This window comes from Arachis stenosperma, chromosome 1 (genome assembly GCF_014773155.1).
Source record: "Arachis stenosperma cultivar V10309 chromosome 1, arast.V10309.gnm1.PFL2, whole genome shotgun sequence".
Classification (NCBI taxonomy): Eukaryota; Viridiplantae; Streptophyta; class Magnoliopsida; order Fabales; family Fabaceae; genus Arachis; species Arachis stenosperma.
The window spans coordinates 56,188,519-56,197,476 of record NC_080377.1 but is presented as its reverse complement, the minus strand read 5'-3'; the positions used below and the strand labels follow the sequence as shown (position 1 = coordinate 56,197,476).

Genomic DNA, 8,958 nt, shown 5'->3' with positions numbered 1-8,958 from the left:
GTCAGGCGAGCACTCGGTTGTCAGGCGATCAACCATGCGTCGTGTATCAGGAATCCAAGAGATATTCACCCAATCTAAGGTAGAACGGAGGTGGTTGTCAGTCACACGTTCATAGGTGAGAATGATGATGAGTGTCACGGATCATCACATTCATCAAGTTGAAGAACAAGTGATATCTTGGAACAAGAACAAGCGGAATTGAATAGAAGAACAATAGTAATCGCATTAATACTCGAGGTACAGCAGAGCTCCACACCTTAATCTATGGTGTGTAGAAACTCCACTGTTGAAAATACATAAGAACAAGGTCTAGGCATGGCCGAATGGCCAGCCCCCCAAAGTGATCAAAAGATCTAAAGATCAAACGATTCCAAAGATCAGAAGATGTCAAATACAATAGTAAAAGGTCCTACTTATAGGGAACTTGTAGCCTAAGGTTTACAAAGATGAGTAAATGACATAAAAATCCACTTCCGGGCCCACTTGGTGTGTGCTTGGGCTGAGCAATGAAGCATTTTCGTGTAGAGACTCTTCTTGGAGTTAAACGCCAGCTTTGGTGCCAGTTTGGGCGTTTAACTCCCATTCTTGTGCCAGTTCCGGCGTTTAACGCTGGGAATTCTGAGGGTGACTTTGAACGCCGGTTTGGGCCATCAAATCTTGGGCAAAGTATGGACTATCATATATTGCTGGAAAGCCCAGGATGTCTACTTTCCAACGCCGTTGAGAGCGCGCCAATTGGGCTTCTGTAGCTCCAGAAAATCCACTTCGAGTGCAGGGAGGTCAGAATCCAACAGCATCTGCAGTCCTTTTCAGTCTCTGAATCAGATTTTTGCTCAGGTCCCTCAATTTCAGCCAGAAAATACCTGAAATCACAGAAAAACACAGAAACTCATAGTAAAGTCCAGAAAAGTGAATTTTAGCTAAAAACTAATAAAAATATACTAAAAACTAACTAGATCATACTAAAAACATACTAAAAACAATGCCAAAAAGCGTACAAATTATCCGCTCATCACAACACCAAACTTAAATTGTTGCTTGTCCTCAAGCAACTAAAAATCAAATAAGATAAAAAGAAGAGAATATGCAATGAATTCCAAAAACATCTATGAAGATCAGTATTAATCTGATGAGCAGGGCTTTTAGCTTTTTGCCTCTGAATAGTTTTGGCATCTCACTTTATCCTTTGAAATTCAGAATGATTGGCTTCTTTAGGAACTCAGAATCCAGATAGTGTCATTGATTCTCCTAGTTAAGTATGATGATTCTTGAACACAGCTACTTATTGAGTCTTGGCCGTGGCCCAAAGCACTCTGTCTTCCAGTATTACCACCGGATACATGCATGCCACAGACACATAATTGGGTGAACCTTTTCAGATTGTGACTCAGCTTTGCTAAAGTCCCCAATTAGAGGTGTCCAGGGTTCTTAAGCACACTCTTTTTGCCTTGGATCACAACTTTATTTCTTTCTTTTTCTTTCTTTTTCTCTTTTTTTTTCGTTTTTTTCTCCTTTTTTTTGTATTCACTGCTTTTTCTTGCTTCAAGAATCATTTTTATGATTTTTCAGATCCTCAGTAACATATCTCCTTTTTCATCATTCTTTCAAGAGCCAACATTCATGAACCACAAATTCAAAAGACATATGCACTGTTTAAGCATACATTCAGAAAACAAAAGTGTTGCCACCACATCAAAATAATTAAACTGTTATAAAATTCAAAATTCATGCAATTCTTCTCCTTTTCAATTAAGAACATTGTTTATTCAAGAAAGGTGATGGATTCATAGGACATTCATAACTTTAAGGCATAGACACTAATGATCATAAGACACAAACATGGACAAACATAAAGCATAAATTTTCGAAAAACAGAAAATTAAAGAACAAGGAGATTAAAGAACGGGTCCACCTTAGTGATGACAGCTTGTTCTTCCTCTTGAAGGTCTTATGGAGTGCTTGAGCTCCTCAATGTCTCTTCCTTGTCTTTGTTGCTCCTCTCTCATGATTCTTTGATCTTCTCTAATTTCATGGAGGAGGATGGAATGTTCTTGGTGCTCCACCCTTAGTTGTCCCATGTTGGACCTCAATTCTCCTAGGGAGGTGTTCAGTTGCTCCCAATAGTCTTGTGGAGGAAAGTGCATCCCTTGAGGCATCTCAGGGATCTCATGATGAGAGGGGTCTCTTGTTTGCTCCATCCTTTTCTTAGTGATGGGCTTATCCTCATCAATGAGGATGTCTCCTTCTATGTCAACTCCTACTGAATAACAGAGGTGACAAATGAGACGAGGAAAGGCTAACCTTGCCAAGGTAGAGGACTTGTCCGCCACCTTATAGAGTTCTTGGGCTATAACCTCATGAACTTCTACTTCTTCTCCAATCATGATGCTATGAATCATGATGGCCCGGTCTAGAGTAACTTCAGACCGGTTGCTAGTGGGAATGATTGAGCGTTGGATAAACTCCAACCATCCTCTAGCCACGGGCTTGAGGTCATGCCTTCTCAATTGAACCGGCTTCCCTCTTCACAAATGTCAGTGAGGACTTGGTCCAACCTTTGATCAAAGTTGACCCTTCTAGTGTAAGGATGTTCATCTCGTTGCATCATAGGCAAGTTGAATGCCAACCTCACATTTTCCGGACTAAAATCCAAGTATTTCCCCCAAACCATAGTAAGCCAATTCTTTGGATCCGGGTTCACACTTTGATCATGGTTCTTGGTGATCCATGCATTGGCATAGAACTCTTGAACCATTAAGATTCCGACTTGTTGAATGGGGTTGGTAAGAACTTCCCAACTTCTTCTTCGGATCTCATGTCGGATCTCCGGATATTCACTCTTTTTTAGTGAAAAAAGGACCTCGGGGATCACCTTCTTCAAGGCCACAACTTCATAGAAGTGGTCTTGATGCACCCTTGAGATGAATCTCTCCATCTCCCATGACTCGGAGGTGAAAGCTTTTGCCTTCCCTTTCCTCTTTCTAGAGGTTTCTCCGGCCTTGGATGCCATAAATGGTTATGGAAAAACGAAAAGCAACGCTTTTACCACACCAAACTTAAAAGGTTTGCTCGTCCTCGAGCAAAAGAAGAAAGAAGAGAGTAGAAGAAGAAGAAATGAGGAAGAAGGGAATGGCTTTGTGTTCGGCCAAAGAGGGGGAGAAGTGGTGTTTAGGTTGTGTGAAAATGAAGGAGTGAAGAAGGGTTTATATAGGAGAGGGGGGCTCATGGTTCGGTCATGTGTGGGTGGGTTTGGGAGAGAAAGTGGTTTGAATTTGAAGGTTGAGGTAGGTGGGGTTTTATGAAGGATGGATGTGAGTGGTAAAGAGAAAGATGGGATTTGATAGGTGAAGGGTTTTTGGGGAAGAGGTATTGAGGTGATTGGTGAATGGGTGAAGAAGAAAGAGGGTGGCAGGGTTGGTGGGGATCCTGTGGGGTCCACAGATCCTGAGGTGTCAAGGAAAAGTCATCCCTGCACCACATGGCATGCAAAATTGCGTTTTTAGCCAATTCTGGCGTTAAACGCCGGGCTGGTGCCCATTTCTGGCGTTTAACGCCAGGTTGCCCTTTCCTGGCGTTTAACGCCAGTCTGGTGCCCCTTTCTGGCGTTAAACGCCCAGAATGGTGCCAGACTGGGCGTTAAACGCCCATCTGCTAGCCTTACTGGCGTTTAAACGCCAGTAGGTTCTTCCTCCAGGGTGTGCTGTTTTTCTTCCTGTTTTTCATTCTGTTTTTGCTTTTTCAATTGATTTTTTGACTTCTCATGATCATCAACCTACAGAAAACATAAAATAACAAAGGAAAATAGATAAAATATAACATTGGGTTGCCTCCCAACAAGCGCTTCTTTAATGTCAGTAGCTTGACAGAGGGCTCTCATGGAGCCTCACATTTTCTCAAAGCAATGTTGGAACCTCCCAACACCAAACTTAGAGTTTGAATGTGGGGGTTCAACACCAAAATTAGAGTTTGGTTGTGGCCTCCCAACACCAAACTTAGAGTTTGACTGTGGGGGCTCTGTTTGACTCTGATTTGAGAGAAGCTCTTCATGCTTCCTCTCCATGGTGACAGAGGGATATCCTTGAGCCTTAAACACAAAGGATTCTTCATTCACTTGAATGATCAGTTCACCTCCATCAACATCAATCACAGCCTTTGCTGTGGCTAGGAAGGGTCTGCCAAGGATGATAGATTCATCCATGCACTTCCCAGTTTCTAGGACTATGAAATCAGTAGGGATGTAATGGTCTTCAATCTTGACCAAAACATCCTCTACAAGTCCATAAGCTTGTTTCTTTGAATTGTCTGCCATCTCTAGTGAGATTCTTGCAGCTTGTACCTCAGAGATCCCTAGCTTCTCCATTACAGAGAGAGGCATGAGGTTCACACTTGACCCTAAGTCACACAGAGCCTTCTTGAAGGTCATGGTGCCTATGGTACAAGGTATTGAGAACTTCCCAGGATCTTGTCTCTTTTGAGGTAATTTCTGCCTAGACAAGTCATCCAGTTCTTTGGGGAGCAAAGGAGGTTCATCCTCCCAAGTCTCATTTCCAAATAACTTGTCATTTAGCTTCATGATTGCTCCAAGGTATTTAGCAACTTGCTCTTCAGTGACATACTCATCCTCTTCAGAGGAGGAATACTCATCAGAGCTCATGAAAGGCAGAAGTAAGTCCAATGGAATCTCTATGGTCTCATTTTGAGCCTCAGATTCCCATGGTTCCTCATTAGGGAACTCATTGGAGGTCAGTGCACGCCCATTGAGGTCTTCCTCAGTGGCGTTCACCTCCTCTCCCTCCTCTCCAGATTCGGTCATGTTCATGGCCTTGCACTCTCCTTTTGGATTTTCTTCTGTGTTGCTTGGAAGAGTACTTGGAGGGAGTTCAGTAACTTTCTTTCTCAGCTGTCCCACTTGTGCCTCCAAATTCCTGATGGAGGACCTTGTTTCAGTCATGAAACTTTGAGTGGTCTTAATTAGATCAGAGACCATGGTTGCTAAGTCAGAGGGGTTCTGCTTAGAGTTCTCTGTCTGTTGCTGAGAAGATGATGGAAAAGGCTTGCCATTGCTAAACCTGTTTCTTCCACCATTATTGTTGTTGAAACCTTGTTGAGGTCTCTGTTGATCCTTCCATGAGAAATTTGGGTGATTTCTCCATGAAGAGTTATAGGTGTTTCCATAGGGTTCTCCCATGTAATTCACCTCTTCCATTGAAGGGTTCTCAGGATCATAGGCTTCTTCTTCAGATGAAGCATCCTTAGTACTGCTTGGTGCATTTTGCATTCCAGACAGACTTTGAGAAATCAAATTGACTTGTTGAGTCAATATCTTGTTCTGAGCTAGAATGGCATTCAGAGTATCAATCTCAAGAACTCCTTTCTTCTGATTTGTCCCATTGTTCATAGGATTCCTTTCAGAAGTGTACATGAATTGGTTATTTGCAACCATTTCAATTAGTTCTTGAGCTTTTGTAGGCGTCTTCTTCAGATGAAGAGATCCTCCAGTAGAGCTATCCAAAGACATCTTGGATAGTTCAGAGAGACCATCATAGAAAATACCTATGATGCTCCATTCAGAAAGCATATCAGATGGACACTTTCTGATCAATTGTTTGTATCTTTCCCAAGCTTCATAGAGGGATTCTCCATCCTTCTGTCTGAAGGTTTGGACTTCCACTCTAAGCTTACTCAATTTTTGAGGTGGAAAGAACTTTGCCAAGAAGGCATTGACTAGCTTTTCCCATGAGTCCAGGCTTTCTTTAGGTTGTGAGTCCAACCATGTCCTAGCTCTGTCTCTTACAGCAAAAGGAAATAGCATAAGTCTGTAGACCTCAGGGTCAACCCCATTAGTCTTGACAGTGTCACAGATTTGCAAGAATTCAGCTAAGAACTGATGAGGATCTTCCAATGGAAGTCCATGGAACTTGCAATTCTGTTGCATTAGAGAAACTAATTGAGGCTTAAGCTCAAAGTTGTTTGCTCCAATGGCAGGGATAGAGATGCTTCTCCCATAGAAGTCGGGAGTAGGTGCAGTAAAGTCACCCAGCACCTTCCTTGCATTATTTGCATTGTTGTTGTTTTCGGCTGCCATGGGTTCTTCTTCTTTGAAGATTTCTGTTAGGTCCTCTATAGAGAGTTGTGCCTTAGCTTCTCTTAGCTTTCGCTTCAAGGTCCTTTCAGGTTCAGGGTCAGCTTTAACAAGAATGCCTTTGTCTTTGTTCCTGCTCATATGAAAGAGAGGAGAACAAGAAAATATGGAATCCTCTATGTCACAGTATAGAGATTCCTTGAGGTGTCAGAGAAGAAGAAAAATAGAAGGAAGAAGGAGAAGAATTCGAACTTAATCAGATAGAGTTCGAATTGTGCATTGAGAAGGAGTGGTACTCCATAAATAGAAGGATGCGAGAAGAGGGGAAGAGATTTTTCGAAAATTAAGTTAAAAAGATTTTAAAAACATTTTGAAAAATTGATTGATAATTTTCGAAAACAAAAAGTGGGAAAGAAGTCAAGTGATTTTTGAAAAAGATTTTGAAATAAGAAATTAAAAAGATATGATTGAAAACTAGTTTGAAAAAGATATGATTGAAAAATTATGGTTTTAAAAAGATATGATTGAAAATATATGATTTGAAAACAATTTTAAAAAGATTTGATTTTAAAATTTAATGACTTGCCTAACAAGAAAAGATATGATTCAAACATTAAACCTTTCTTAACAGAAAAGGCAGCATACTTGAAATGTTGAATCAAATCATTAATTGTTAGCAAGTATCTTTGAAAAGGGAAAGAAATTGATTTTGAAAAAGATTTGATTTTGAAAACTTGGAAAAAAAATTGATTTGAAAACAAAATCTTCCCTCTTGTGCCATCCTGGCGTTAAACGCCCAGAATGGTGCACATTCTGGCGTTTAACGCCCAATGCACTACCCTTTTGGGCGTTAAACGCCCAACCAGGCACCCTGGCTGGCGTTTAAACGCCAGTCTGTCCTTCTTCACTGGGCGTTTTGAACGCCCAGCTTTTTCTGTGTAATCCCTCTGCTGCATGTTCTGAATCTTCAGTTCCCCGTACTATTGACTTGAAAATAGAACCAAGATCAAATAAACAATGCATGCAAGACACCAAACTTAAAATTAGACACTAGACTCAAACAAGAAACATAAAATATTTTTGGTTTTTTTTTATTTTGTAATTTTTTTTGTGCTTTTTCGAAAATTATATGAAAATAGAAAATAAAGGTTTCAGAATTCTTAATTTGGATTCCAGGAATCATTGCAATGCTAGTCTAAGACTCCGGTCCAGGAATTAGACATGGCTTCACAGCCAGCCAAGCTTTCAAAGAAAGCTTCGGTCCAAAACACTAGACATGGCCAATGGCCAGCCAAGCCTTAGCAGATCATTGCTCCAATAGCAAGATTGATAGAGATCAACAAGCTCTTATGATGATCAGTTGAAACCTCGGTCCAATAAGATTAGACATGGCTTCTCAGCCAGCCAGATTTCAACAGATCATCATGAAACTCTAGAACTCATTCTTAAGAATTCTGAAAAATACCTAATCTAAGCAACAAGATGAACCGTCAGTTGTCCATACACGAAACAATCCCCGGCAACGGCGCCGGTGGGCGAAATCGTGATCACTACAACTTCGCACAACTAACCAGCAAGTGCACTGGGTCGTCCAAGTAATAAACCTTACGCGAGTAAGGGTCGATCCCACGGAGATTGTTGGTATGAAGCAAGCTATGGTCACCTTGTAAATCTTAGTCAGGCAGACTCAAATGGGTATGGGTGATATACGAATGAAACATAAAGATAAAGATAAAGATAGAGATACTTATGTATATCATTGGTGAGAGCTTCAGATAAGCGTATGAAGATGCTTTGTCCCTTCCGTCTCTCTGCTTTCCTACTGTCTTCATCCAATCCTTCTTACTCCTTTCCATGGCAAGCTTATGCAAGGGTTTCACCGTTGTCAGTGGCTACCTCCCATCCTCTCAGTGGAAATGTTCAACGCACCCTATCACGGCACGGCTATCCATCTGTCGGTTCTCGATCAGGCCGGAATAGAATCCAGTGATTCTTTTGCGTCTGTCACTAACGCCCCGCCCTTAGGAGTTTGAAGCACGTCACAGTCATTCAATCATTGAATCCTACTCAGAATAGCACAGACAAGGTTAGACCTTCCGGATTCTCTTGAATGCCGCCATCAGTTCTTGCCTATACCACGAAGACTCTGATCTCACGGAATGGCTGGCTCGGTTGTCAGGCGAGCACTCGGTTGTCAGGCGATCAACCATGCGTCGTGTATTAGGAATCCAAGAGATATTCACCCAATCTAAGGTAGAACGGAGGTGGTTGTCAGTCACACGTTCATAGGTGAGAATGATGATGAGTGTCACGGATCATCACATTCATCAAGTTGAAGAACAAGTGATATCTTGGAACAAGAACAAGCGGAATTGAATAGAAGAACAATAGTAATCGCATTAATACTCGAGGTACAGCAGAGCTCCACACCTTAATCTATGGTGTGTAGAAACTCCACCGTTGAAAATACATAAGAACAAGGTCTAGGCATGGCCGAATGGCCAGCCTCCCAAAGTGATCAAAAGATCTAAAGATCAAACGATTCCAAAGATCAGAAGATGTCAAATACAATAGTAAAAGGTCCTATTTATAGGGAACTAGTAGCCTAAGGTTTACAAAGATGAGTAAATGACATAAAAATCCACTTCCGGGCCCACTTGGTGTGTGCTTGGGCTGAGCAATGAAGCATTTTCGTGTAGAGACTCTTCTTGGAGTTAAATGCCAGCTTTGGTGCCAGTTTGGGCGTTTAACTCCCATTCTTGTGTCAGTTCCGGCGTTTAACGCTGGGAATTCTGAGGGTGACTTTGAACGCCGGTTTGGGCCATCAAATCTTGGGCAAAGTATGGACTATCATATATTGCTGGAAAGCCCAGGAT

At 41.6% G+C, this 8,958-nt stretch overlaps 1 non-coding gene across 1 annotated transcript; it reads left to right on the top strand.

Moving 5' to 3' along the window:
- The first annotated feature begins 5,572 nt into the window (after positions 1-5,572).
- Positions 5,573-5,680, top strand: LOC130956927 (small nucleolar RNA R71). The gene has a single exon (XR_009077231.1). It is a non-coding gene; the product is annotated as a small nucleolar RNA R71 (small nucleolar RNA).
- Positions 5,681-8,958: the final 3,278 nt, after the last annotated feature.